Source organism: Eretmochelys imbricata, chromosome 7 (genome assembly GCF_965152235.1).
Source record: "Eretmochelys imbricata isolate rEreImb1 chromosome 7, rEreImb1.hap1, whole genome shotgun sequence".
Taxonomy (NCBI): domain Eukaryota; kingdom Metazoa; phylum Chordata; order Testudines; family Cheloniidae; genus Eretmochelys; species Eretmochelys imbricata.
The window spans coordinates 42403975-42418180 of NC_135578.1; positions in this window are offsets into that span (position 1 = coordinate 42403975).

A 14206-nucleotide genomic window follows, 5' to 3' on the forward strand; every position below is an offset into this window, starting at 1 on the left:
AGGAGCTGCAGTCACTGCTGAATGCGAGATGGGGGTGAAGCGCAGAGCCTAGCCGCCTTCTGCAGCCTGGCCAGAGAAAGGGGGAGGAGAGAAACAGTGAGTTTTCACTTTCCAGGCTTTTATTGGCTCTAAGTTTAAGCTATTATGCAGCCTAAAGAGGTGAAAGTAAGCCACTACTGAATGCTTCAGCCACTTTCTTACCGGTATGCTGCTGCACTTTTTTCCCTGGTATGCCTTACCGGCCCATACCAGCTTACTTTCACCCCTGGCCTTTCCTGAGCAGAGATTAGACGAGAGGTGGGCAAACTACAGCCCGTGGGCCACATCTGGCCCATGGGTCCATCCTGCCCAGCCCTTGAGCTCCCGGCCGGGGAGGCTAGCGCCCGGCCCCTTCCACGCTGTCCTCCCTCTCCTACAGCCTCAGCTCACCGTGCCGCCAGTGCTCTGGCCTGCTGCTCCTACCGGGCAGCACCATGGCATGGCTGGCTCCGGTCAGGCTGCGAGCTCCTGCTACTCTGAGCAGCATGGTAAGGGGATGAGGAGTGGGGGCGTTGGATAAGGAGCAGGGAGTCCCAGGGGGCAGTCAGGGGACAGGGAGCAGGGGGAGACTGGATAGGTGTGGGAGTCCTGGGGGGCCTGTCAGGGGGCAGGGGTGTGGATAGGGGACAGGGAGCAGGGGGGTTGGATATGGGGTGGAGTCCCAGGGGCCGGTTAGGGGGAGGGGGTCCTGGGAGGGGGCGGTCAGGGGACAAGGAGCAGAGGGGGTTGGATGGGTTGGCGGCTCTGAGGGGCACAGTCAGGGGGCGGGAAGTGGAGGGGTGGATAGGGGATGGATTCCAGGCTGTTTGAGGAGGCACAGCCTTCCCTACCCAGCCCTCCATACAGGTTTTTCAACCTCGATGTGGCCCTTGGGCCAAAAAGTTTGCCTACCCCTGGATTAGACAAACATAGGTTGTGACTGCTTTGGGAAATAGATTATTTGACTAGGGAATAAAGGGAATCCAAAAAGTCTAATTCACTTGTAGCCAGAACTGTCAAACAGATTAGATTAAAAACAGAGGGTCCCAACAGGGAAATGTTGATATTTTAGTCAGTTAATTTGTCAGATTGATAACTGCTTTCCACAAGGGGAGCTATCCCAATAGAGAATGACAGTAGTCAATGTAAGTACTATGACATGACGGGATACTTGACTTCTATTTCACTTTGTTTTGCAGGCAGGCACATACAATATTATATACCAGGAAAACATGAAATCTGTTTTCTATGTAAAAGGTCATTGGTTTATTAAAAAATATGATCATTCTATTTAAGTGAGTCCAGAGTTTCCAGACAAGTGTTTGTTTTTTAAAAAAAATACGGTTGCAAAAACATTTGATTGTTTCACAGCAGATGTCCCTTATGGCTCTTAACTGTGAGTTGGACAGATCTTCAGCCACTTAAAGATACATCTCCTTTATTATCTTAGGTGACTCAAAGGAAGAAGCAGAGGAGAAATTAGGATGAGCCCAAGATTTTACATTAAACCCATTTTTAGGGCACCAAATTCCAGTATGTAATCCAGAAGCACATTCTTGATTAACCCTTTCACTGTTCATTTCCCACCATGTTTGGTGTGTTATTGATCATAAACATTCAATTGAAATTAATCGTACCTAACTCATTTGGGTAACTTTTGCTCATGTCAAAAGTGTCTTTAAAAACATTCTTGGTACAACTCAAACATAACAGATGCATTCTGAACAATGTAAGTTAAGGCCTCCAGTTCTGTTTTTGTGATTATTACTGAAAATGGCTTAACTGAAGATATATAACAAATACTAGTTTGGATTAAACATTTTCCAGCCCTTCTGTTTCTCCACATCTCTGTAGTATATTTCTCTCCATTGGAGGTATCTGAAACCCTGATATTCAGTATCAGAAAATACTGCGTTATGTTTTTGTAGTATAAAGATGCCAAGCACACCTCAGACAGGCTACCAAAGTGTAAATGCTCTCAACTTCAGAACCTACTTCTGTAGCTTTTTCTGCTGCTACTATCTCCTGGGTGTGGTGTTCTGTCCCCACTAGTGGGACCAAGACCACTTTGAGATTAATGAATCGGTGACAGCCTTAGCTAATAGCCATGTGACTTTTAACTCATGTAGCAGAGGCTCATGCATTTAGCTCCAGAGCCCCAGGTTTGATCTCACCTGTCCATGACTGGGATCTGTTGATGTTACATATGTCCATCAGTGGAATAATAAGAAATACTAAAACCAGGACAGCACTTAGAATTGTATCAAAGTACACCAGAGCAGTTTAAATAGTAAATCCACATTGATTGCAGAAAACCAAACTCTCTTACCCCTCCCCTTCTCCAAGGCCATGCCCCCACTCTCTCCATCCCCTCTCTCTGTTGCTTGCTGTCCCCCACCCTCACTCATATTCACAGGGCTGGGGAAAGGGGTTGGGGTGTGGGAGGGGGTGAGGGCTCTGGCTGGGGGTGCAGGTTCTGGGGTCTGAACTACACCAAGGGTCCAATCCACAGTTGCTGGGTTGAGCTTCGGTCTGTTGTGGAAAAACATAATCCTCAATGCGTGCCAGGCTGCAGAGTGACTCCAGGAGTACAGACTGAAGTGGCCTGTACAAATCCTCCGGATGGCCCCTATATTGAGGGCAATGACACATATTTCTGCAGTAGCAAACTAATTGCTCCTAACTCTTCCATGGTTTGCCCACCTTTACTTTCTGCAGCTGTTCAGTAGGACGAAGGCTTAGCTCTGTTTAGGGGATATACACAACCTTCCATCTGCAGCCTTCCCACCACTTACTCATGCAGTGGAACCAATATGAAGATCTCTACAGCCATGGATAATGAGGCTGGATTTCCCTCATGTGTATGATTTAAAAAAAATTACATATTCTAATGTAACCCCGACACAAAGAATGTGTGTATTGCAAAGCTAGAGGCACATTCAACTCCTGCAGGAAATCCATAATCTTGGGTTTATGGTCAATTCAGTTAATATTGTGCTATCTCATATTAATCTACTAGATTTAATAAAACTGTTTCAGCTCTAACCTCAGTTTCTTGAAGACTCCTCAAGTAAAGGAAAGATAATTTTCCATTTTCTTTATGCTTGTAGGCTTTTTTTGCAAATTGTGAAGCCCAATATTAATTTGGGTTAATAAAATACTAAGGTTTCAGCTGGTATTGCTCATTAAACTGGCCCTGACTTTGATTCTGAGAAGAGACCTTTATATTAGACTAGATGAAAAATGTCAGCTGTTCAGATGTTGTCTCAATGCTGGTTTAATAGATTCCAATTTCCCAATTCTTGCTATGTCATTATCATTAATTTGCAAATGCTTGCACCCAAGGAAATTAGCTGTAATATTTTAGTTGAAGCTGATTTCCCCTCTGAGGAAGTGATATGATTGAACAGACCTTTAACAGCACTTAGTACATCTTAAAACTTTCTATAGTACTTTTCATGTGCTTTGTTATTTGAACCATTTAAACCCCAACTGCTCTTTTCCTTTAATAGTCTGAAACCAGAAATAAGTATAAAAGAAAAAAGCTTTAATAAGTGAGTAATTCTGCTGGCAAGAGTTTTAATAATTTGCATTTATAATGCCCCTTTCATCCTGAAATACTTCACTAACTGTAGCACTGAATTGCAGTCATCTCACAGCTTTTAAACTCCACAAAGCACTACACGGAAAGAGAAATTGCGGCTTAGGACGATCCCCAGTTCTTACAAAAGCCCCTGGGAGCCACAGAGCAGAGAAACTCTGTGTCAGCTCTAGTGCAAATAAGTCAAACAGACCATGGACTGATGGTGCCTTCGAAGAACATAAGAGTGTTCATACTGGGTCAGACCAAGGGTCCATCTAGCCCAGCATCCTGTCTTCCAACAGTGGCCAAGTCCCCCAGAGGGAATGAACAGAACAGGTAATCATCAAATGATCCATTCCCAGTGGTCCACTCCCAGCTTCTAGCAAACAGAGTCTAGGGACACCATCCCTGCCCATCCTGGCTAATAGCCATTGATGGACCTATCCTCCATGAATTTATCTAGTTCTTTTTTGAACCCTGTTATAGTCTTATAGTATAACAAGGAGTTCCACAGATTGACTATGTGTTGTGTGAAAAAATACTTCCTTTTGTTTGTTTTAAACCTGTTACCTTTTAATTTCATTTGGTGACCCCTAGTTCTTGTGTTTACGAGAAGGAGTAAATAACACTTCCTAGTTTACTTTCTCCACAACAGTCATGATTTTATAGACCTCTACCATATTCCCCCCTTAGTCATCTCTTTTCCAAGCTGAAAAGTCCCAGTCTTATTAATTTCTCCTCCTACGGAAGCCAGTCCAGACCCCTAATAACTTTTGTTGCCCTTTTTGAACTGTTCCCAATTCCAATATATCTTTTTTGAGATGGAGTGACCACATCTGCATGCAGTATTCAAGATGTGGGCATACCAAGGATTTATACGGAGGCAATATGAAATTTTCTGTCTCATTTTCTATTCCTTTCTTAATGATTCCCAACATTCTGTTAGCTTTTTAGTCTGCCGCTGCACATTGAGTGGATATTTTCAGAGAACTGTCCACAATGACTCCAAGATCTCTTTCTTGTATGGTATCCGCTCATTTAGACCCCATCATTTTATATGTACAATTGGGATTATGTTTTCCAATGCGCATTACTTTGCATTTATCAACATTGAATTTCATCTGCCATTTTGTTGCCCAGTCACCCAGGTTTGAGAGATCCTTTTGTAACTCTTCACAGTCTGCCTGGGACTTAACTATCTTGAGTAGGTTTGTATCATTTGCAAATTTTGCCATCTGACTGTTTACCCCTTTTCCAGATCATTTATGAATACGTTAAATAGGACTCATCCCAGTACAGACTCCTGGGGGATACCAGTATTTACCTCTCTCCATTCTGAAAACTGACATTTATTTCTAGCCTTTGTTTCCTATCTTTTAACCAGTTACCAGTCCATGAGAGGATTTTCCCTCTTATCCCATGACAGCTTACTTTGTTTAAGAACCTTTGGTGAGGGACTTTGTCAAAGGCTTTCTGAAAATCTAAGTACACTCTATCCATTAGATCCCCCTTGTTCACATGCTTGTTGACCCCCTCAAAAAATTCTAGAAGATTGGTGAAGCATGATTTCCCTTTACAAAACCCATGTTGACCCTTCCCCAACAAATTATGTTCATCTATGTGTCTGACAGTTTTGTTCTTTACTATAGTTTCAACCAGTTTGCCTGGTACTGAAGTCAGGCTTACTGGCCTGTAATTGCCAGGATAATCTCTGGAGCCCTTTTAAAAACTTGGCATCACATTAGCAATCCTCCAGTTATGTGGTACAGAAGCTGATTTAAATGATAGGTTAGAGACTACAGTTAGTAGTTCTGTAATGTCACATTTGAGTTCCTTCTGAACTCTTGGATGAATACTATCTGGTCCTGGTGATTTATTACTGTTTAGTTTATCAATTTGTCCCAAACCTCCTAATGATACGACAATCTGGGACAGTTCCTCAGATTTGTTACCTAAAAAGAATGGCTCAGGTTTCGGAATCTCCTCACATTCTTAGCCATGAAGACTGGTGCAAAGAATTCATTTAGTTTCTCCATGATATCCTTATCATCCTTGAGTACTCCTTTAGCATCTCGATTGTCCAGTGGCCCCACTGGTTGCTTAGCAGGCTTGCTGCTTTTGATGTACTTAAAAATTATTTTGCTATTACTTTTTGAGTCTTTGGCTAGCTGTTCTTCAAATTGTTTTTTGCCCTTCTTAATTATATTTTTACATTTTATTTGCCAGAGTTTATGCTCCTTTCTATTTTCCTCATTAGGATTTAACTTCCACTTTTTAAAGGATGCCTTTTTGTCTCTCACTACTTCTTTTACTTTGTTGTTTAGCCACAGTCACACTTTTTTGGTTCTCTTATGTTTTCTAATTTGGGGTATACATTTAAGTTGAGCCTCTATTATGGTGTCTTTAAAAATTTTTCATGCAGCTTGTAGGGATTTCACTTTTGGCACGGTACCTTTTAATTTCTGTTTAACTAACTTCCTCATTTTTGTGTAGTCCCCCTTTCTGAATTAAATGCCGCAGTGTTGGGCTGCTGTGGTGTTTTCCCCACCATAGGGATATTAAATTTAATTATATTATGGTCACTATTACAAAGCGGTTCAGCTATATTCACCTCTTGGACCAGATCCTGTACTCCACTTAAGAGGAAAGGCAATTCTTGATTTACTCTTGTGAGTTCCAAGACTAGCTGCTTCAAGAAGCAGTCATTTAAGATGTCAAGAAACTATCTCTGCATCCCATACTGAAGTGACATGTACTCAGTCAATATAGGGATAGTTGAAATCCCCCATTATTACTGAGTTTTTATAGCCTCTCTGATCACTCTGAGCATTTCACAGTCACTATCATCATCCTGGTCAGGTGGTCGGTAATATATCGCTACTGCTATATTCTTATTATTAGAGCATGGAATTACTATCCATAGAGATTCTGTGGAGCAGTTAGGTTCACTTAAGATTTTTACTTCATTTGATTCTGTTTTCTTTCACATATAGTGCCACTCCCCCACCAGCATGACCTGTTCTGTCCTTCCAGTATATTTTGTACCCTGGTATTATTGTGTCCCATTGATTATCCTCATTCTATCAAGTTTCTATGATGCCTATTATATCAATATCCTCATTTAATACGAGGCACTCTAGTTCACCCATCTTATTATTTAGACTTCTAGCATTTCTATATAAGCACTTTAAAAACTTGTCACTTTTTAGCTGTCTGCCCTTACACGATGTAATTGAATAGGACTCTTTTTCGTTTGACTGTTTCTCATCAGATTGTACCCGTATTTTATCATCTTCCATCCTCTCCTCCTTATTAGGACATAGGAAATCTTCATTAATAGATCCTCCCCTAAGAGAGGATTAAGTTAGAAGCTGACCCTACCAAGTTTCATATGCGACTCTGACAAAGCAAGGTAAATCCTACTGTACGGGGAGATTTTGGCAAACCAGCAAAGTGCCTGAATCATTATTGCCCATTGCTAACAGTAGCCAAGTCAGCAGGCCGTACTAAACCACTGTTGCTTCTTGCTAAAAGTAGTCAAGTCAGAAGGCCATAAATTGGACATACAGTGGCCTTAGCATAACCAAGGCAGGAAGGGAGGGGGTTTTGGGTGCCAGACAGGGCAGCTTGATGGCCTTCCTGCTAAGAATGTTGAAATTGCTGATACATGCTGTGACGGGTTGGATCACAGAAAACCCCTTAGGACTGCCAACTGATGTGCTGAGACTACCCCTGAGCCTGTTTTCCCTGACAGCTTGAGACTTCAGAACCCTGGCATGTTTGAGCCAGACATACTAGCCTGCTACAAACACAGACCCAGGTCTGAACCACATCCTCTAAAAGCTGCAGGCTTAACTGAAAACAGCTTAAGAAGTGTTCCTGTCTCCAACACTCAGATGCCCAGCTCCCAATGGGGTCCAAACCCTAAATAAGTCTGTTTTACCCTGTATAAAGCTTATACAGGGTAAACTCATACATTGTTTGCCCTCTATAACACCGATAGAGAGATATGCACAGCTGTTTGCCCCTCCCCAGGTATTAATAGATACTCTGGGTTAATTAATAAGTAAAAAGTGAGTATGTATTAATACCTGGGGAGGGGCAAACAGCTGTGCATATCTCTATCGGTGTTATAGAGGGCAAACAATGTATGAGTTTATTAAATACAAAAAGTAGTATTTAAGTGGTTCCAAGTAATAACAGACAGAACAAAGTGAATTACGAAGTGCAAGCAAAATAAAACAAAACATGCAAGTCTAAACCTAATACAGTAAGAAAACTGAATACAGACAAAAATCTCACCTTCAGAGATGTTTCAATAAGCTTCTATCACAGACTGGACATCTTCCTAGTCAGGGCACAATCCTTTCCCCTGGTATAGCCCTTGTTCCAGCTCAGATGGTAACTAAGGGATTTCTCATGATTGCAGCCCCCTTTGTTCTGTTCCACCCCCTTATATATCTTTTGCACAAGGCGGGAATCCTTTGTCCCTCTCTGGGTTCCCATCCTTCCTTCTAAATGGAAAAGCACCAGGTTAAAGATGGATTCTAGTTCAGGTGACATGATCACATGTCACTATAAGACTCCAAGCCCTCATTCCTCCCAGCCTGACTCACAGGAAGGCCTGCAAGCAAACAGAGCCATCCACAGTCAATTGTCCTGGTTGATGAGAGCCATCAAGATTCCAAATCACCATTAATGGCCCATACTTCGCATAAGTACAATAGGACCTCAGGGTTATATTTCATATTTCTAGTTTCAGATACAAGAGCGATACATTTATACAAATAAGATGACCACACTCAGTAGATTATAAGCTTTGTAATGATACCTTACAAGAGACCTTTTGCATGAAGCATATTTCAGTTACATTATATTAACGCTCATTAGCATATTTTCATAAAATCATATAGAGTGCAACATCACACATGCATTTTAAAAAAACAGGAAGCTTGTCTATAATGTACCCTTAGGAATGTGTCTGTCAGGGTCCCAAGGCCTGGACACTGAAAAAAAAAACCATATCTGGTTAATTGATGACCATAAGGAAACCTCTTGCTTGATCTTTAAAAACTGCTTGTTTAGCAAGTTTTCTTTAAGTGATATGTCACTGTATTACTAATGTATAAATAAGGGGGAAAAGTTTGAGGTAGCTGGACTTCTCAGAAGGGGCTCTTCAGGGATGCTCCCTCTGGATGCATCTTGGGGTTCTCACCGGCAAACAGAAGTATGGCCAACAGAAGCCTGTTACGGTGACACTCGAGAGCCACACTCAGCTTTGGTAATTATCGAGGGTCAGTGGTGTTTTACTAACCTATTGTAGATGTGTGGAAGTGCACTCTTGTGTTGCCCTGTTTGTGCCAGCCATCTATCGGTTGGACGGCCGTGTCTCCCTTGATTTATTTCCCGATAGCACCTCTCACAGAGTAAAAGTTACCAAAAGCTTTGGGTTGAAAGAACCCGGGTAACACTACCTTATGCAGTGTTGGCAATCCCAAGTATTCAAGCAAATCACAAAATTGGCCCAAAAATAATAAATTAGGCGTTCTTTTTCTTTGCCACTGTTGGAGCTGTGAGAATACACCTGGGTCACATTTAAAGACTCTCTCTGCAACCATGAGGGCTAAAGACACTTTTAAAGAAGACAGATTCTTATGTATCTGACTTCAGAAGCTGGGGTTTTAAGACAAGCTCCAAATATCAAAGCTTGTAATAAAAATTACAGGAATTGGCAACACTAGCCTTACATACTAGCACAGACTGCTCTTCAAAGGCTTAGGTTGGTTAGGCTGACAAAGCCTTCTTCAGATCATAGTTCCAGTTCAGTATCTTTGTCCTAGATTAACTGCTTGATAGTGTCTGTTAATTTTATTTATCGATTGTATTGTAAGTAAAGAAGCCTATTCTCCCAAGTTTTCATGAATAGAAGGGAGTTACAAACATGAAGACTCTTGTGCTGCATTTGACCAGCTGTCGTTGTTCCACTGTTCTAGCAGGGCCTGTTCAAGCAGGCCTATTTGAACTGTTGCTGAGACGTAGGCATGCAACAGAAACAGTGAGGACGCTAAAGGTCTAAAGTTGTGGATTTCAAGTATCATCTGTGCCACATACTGCTTTGTGGACTGAACAGTATTCCCTGTTTGCTGCCTTAAGGAGGGCTTGCCATCTAGTGGCTCAGATGCATTAACACAAAAAGGGAGCAGGTGGCTGAGATAATTCCAACTAAAACCAGTTGAAGTTACTAATTTCTTTCGCTAGCTTCTACCGCTTCATATTTATGAGGTGACAAATCAAACTCCCAAGCATGTCAGCAGCAGCTGTCACTTATTGCTGCTCACAGCACATGCCTGAAAAAGACCAGACAATGGCCCCCAATTAGCACAAATTTCTCTCCCTCCTAATTCTAGGCCATCCACTTCATTTACATATGCAAAGAAAAGTGGAGGGCATGTAAATCCTTGCTACTCTATTTGTAGATACTTCTTGTTTGACATTTATTAAGTGCTCTTTTCTTTCCCTTCGTGATATACTAGATAATTCGTGGTTTTGTCCATAATGGAAAATTTCAGAGGCATAATTCTCCATAATTGCAGGAACAGCAGAGGTGGTAGTGTTTTTATTACTGTCATCCACAGTACAGCTTCCACCAGTTGAGATCTGATGAGTCTGACATGTCTTGACACTTCTGATTGTACTTTCCTTCTAGGACTTAGTGGGAGAGCCGTGAAAGGGGAGAATACTGCAAAGGGAGACAGCATGTCTTAGGGGCTCAGGAGACTTACCATATCATAGAATCATAGAACTTTAGAGTTGGAAGAGACCTCAGGAGGTCATCTAGTCCAACCACCTGCTCAAAGCAGGACCAACCCCAACTAAATCATCCATATTTAGGCTTCGATTCTCCTTGAAAGGGAACAACCCAGTAAGGTCCCAAATACTGGCTAATTGCTCAGGAGAAAAGGGGCAATACTGTAGTAGTTTTTAAGGCAATCTTCATGTAGCTTGAATCCAGATCTCCAGAAGTCAAAGGACATAATTCAAAGCATTAACCAACCTTCTGTCTCCTCTCATATTGTAGAAGAATAGTACAGTACATAACTATCATTTATTGCACATAATTATCTCATTAGCAGCACCCAGAAAACCCTAATAAAGATCAGAATCATATGCCAGACATCATAGCAATTACTCCTTGGCCCTGCTATATATTTAATCAAATTAGGGGCCAATTGTAACTTTAGTAAGAGCTTGATTTACTGGACAATATTTAGATTACTGTCAGGTTAAGAGCCACCTGAGGACAGGCAAAGTTGAGAATTGCAAAGTAACTTTTGAACATATCCCTGCTTACAGTAGGGAGTGCAAGTCCCAAGATACCTAGACTATAGAAAATTGGACTCTTCAGATAGAGTTTAAGAATTTTTGGAGTTAATGTACATCACATTTCTTATTCTAGTAATTAATATCCTTTTGAGTTTACACTGCAGTCTTCCAAAAACACTCTTCAAAAATCTCTGCTGAAAGCCAGGTATCCAAAGGCAACTAATAAATACGCTGGAGGGTAGGGATAGGATACAGAGGGCCCTAGACAAATTAGAGGATTGGGCCAAAAGAAATCTGATGAGGTTGAACAAGGACAAATGCAGAATCCTGCACGTAGGACGGAAGAATCCCATGCACCGCTAGAGACTAGGGACCGAATGGCTCGGCAGCAGTTCTGCAGAAAAGGACCTAGGGGTTACAGTGGACGAGAAGCTGGATATGAGTCAACAGTGTGCCCTTGTTGCCAAGAAGGCCAATGGCATTTTGGGATGTATATGTAGGGGCATTGCCAGCAGATCGAGGGATGTGATCGTTCCCCTCTATTCGATATTGGTGAGGCCTCATCTGGAGTACTGTGTCCAGTTTTGGGCCCCACACTACAAGAAGGATGTGGAAAAATTGGGAAGAGTCCAGCGGAGGGCAACAAAAATGGTTAGGGGACTGGAACACATGACTTATGAGGAGAGGCTGAGGGAACTGGGATTGTTTAGCCTGTGGAAGAGAAGAATGAGGGGGGATTTGATAGCTGCTTTCAAGTACCTGAAAGGGGGTTCCAAAGAGGATGGATCTAGACTGTTCTCAGTGGTAGCTGATGACAGAACAAGGAGTAATGGTCTGAAGTTGCAGTGGGGGAGGTTTAGGTTGGAAATGAGGAAAAACTTTTTCACTAGGAGAGTGGTGAAACACTGGAATGCGTTACCTAGGGAGGTGGTGGAATCTCCTTCTTTAGAAGTTTTTAAGGTCAGGCTTGACAAAGCCCTGGCTGGGATGCTTTAGTTGGGGATTGGTCCTGCTTTGAGCAGGGGGTTGGACTAGATGACCTCCTGAGGTCCCTTCCAACCCTGATATTCTATGATTAAATGACAGCAAACTGTATTGGGGTGGTCACATGGACATATATGAATCCTTTAGTCTCCATAGCTTAAGATTTTACAAGGTTTTTGCTTTAAATATTAGCATAAAGATATTGATAATGTTGCTGTTCCCTGGCCAAGTACTCCTCCAAATCCAGCTGTTTAGTTTTCATCCTTATTTGTATTAGGTTTATATTTTCTTCTAGCAGTTATCTATGCTTTTAACCAGCCCTGGATTTGATTAATTTCCCTCTGGAACTGTCACTGCCTGCATAAAAACTTGCTCCTTCCTCACATTAAGTTAATTTTATCAAACAACACCATGCTCAAGAATGATAGGCCACATTTATCTACCATAGTGCCTAACTAACTGTTGTTAGAGTGTTAAATAATGTGCAACACTGTAGGAGTTATTTCAATATACGCTTTAAAAAAAAAAGGCTTCAGGGCTCTATTTTCATTGCCATGTGCTTGATGTGTGTGTAAAATACCAGAAAATAAGCATGCATGTACGTATGCAAATGCAGTCTGTTACCCATAAAATTAGATGCAAATATACATCTGCCTATTTCAGCTCTGCAAAGACACTGAATCATAGAATCATGGGACTGGAAGGGACCTCTCGGGGTCATCTAGTCTAGTCCCCTGCACTCATGGCAGGACTCAGTATTGTCAAGACCAGTGATCTCCAACCTTTTTATGCCCAAGATCACTTTTTGAATGTAAGGGCAACCCAAGATCTACCCTGCCCCTTGCCCAAAGCCCAGCCCTGCCTCACTCACTCCATCCTCCCCCCCATCACTCGCTTACCCCCACCCTCACTCACTTTCACCGGGCTGGGGTAGGAGGTTGGGATTCGGGAGGGGGTGTGGGCTCTGGGCTGGGGTGTTTGCAGTGTGGGATGGGGCTCTGGGCTGAGCCTGGGGCAGAGGGTTGGGGTGCAGGAGGGGGTATGGGTTGCTGGCTCTGGGAGGGAGATCAGGGCTGGGGTGGAGTGTTGGGGTGCAGGAAGGGGTGGGGGTGCTGGCTCCGGGAGGGGGCTCAGGGCTGGTTTGGGGTGCTGGCTCTGGGGGAGGGCTCAGGGCTGGAGCTTGGAGTGCAGGAAGGGGTTTGGGGTGCTGGCTCCAGGAGGGGGCTCAAGGCTGGGGGTTGGAGTGCAGCCTTTCGCCGGGCAGCACTTACCTCCAGCAACTCCCGTTCAGTAATGGAGTGTGGCTGCCACTAAGGCAGGCTCCCTGCCTACCCTGGCCCCACGCCACTCCCAGAAGGGGCTAAGACACCCCTGCAGCTCCTGAGGGGGCAGGCGGTACGTGGCTCTGTATGCTGCCCCTCTGTGCAAGCACCCCCCCCCCAGCTCCCATTGGTTCCCGGCCAATGGGAGCTGTGGGGGCGGTGCTTGCAGGCAGGAGCAGCGTGCGGAAGAAGACCCCTGCTCTCCTGCCCCTGGGGCCACGGGGCCATGCTGGCCTCTTCTGGGAGCGGTGTAGGGCCAGGGTAGGCAGGGAACCTCTCTTACCGGCAGCCCTGCTGTGCCACCAGAGATCGCAATCGACCAGTTGGTGGCCACTGTTCTAGACCATTCCTGACAGGTGTTCATCTAAGCTGCTGTTAAAAATCCCCAATGATGGAGATTCCACAACCTCCCCAGGCAATTTATTCCAGTGCTTAACCACTAATGTCCAACCTAAACCTCCCTTGCTGCAATTTAAGCCCATTGATTCTTGTCCTATCCTCAGAAGTTAAGGAGAACAATTCTTCTCCCTCCTTCTTTTAGGAACCTTTTATATACTTGAAAACTGTCATGTCCCCTCTCAATCTTCTCTTTTCCAGACTAAACAAACCCGGTTTTTTCAGTCTTCCCACAGAGGTCATGTTTTCTTGACCTTTAATAATTTTTGTTCCTCTTCTCCAGTTTGTCTACACCTTTTCTGAATTGTGGCACCCAGAACTGGACACAATACTCTAGGTGATGCCTAATCAGTGCAGAGTAGAGCGGAAGAATTACTTCTCATGTCTTGCTTACAACTCTCCTGTTAATATGTCCCAGAATCATGTTCACTTTTTTTACAACAGTGTTACACTGTTGACTCAGATTTAGCTTGTGGTCCACTATGACCCCCGGATCCCTTTCCACAGTACTCCTTCTGAAGCAGTCATTTCCCATTTTGTGTGTGTGCAATGGATTGTTCCTTCCTAAATGGAGTACTTT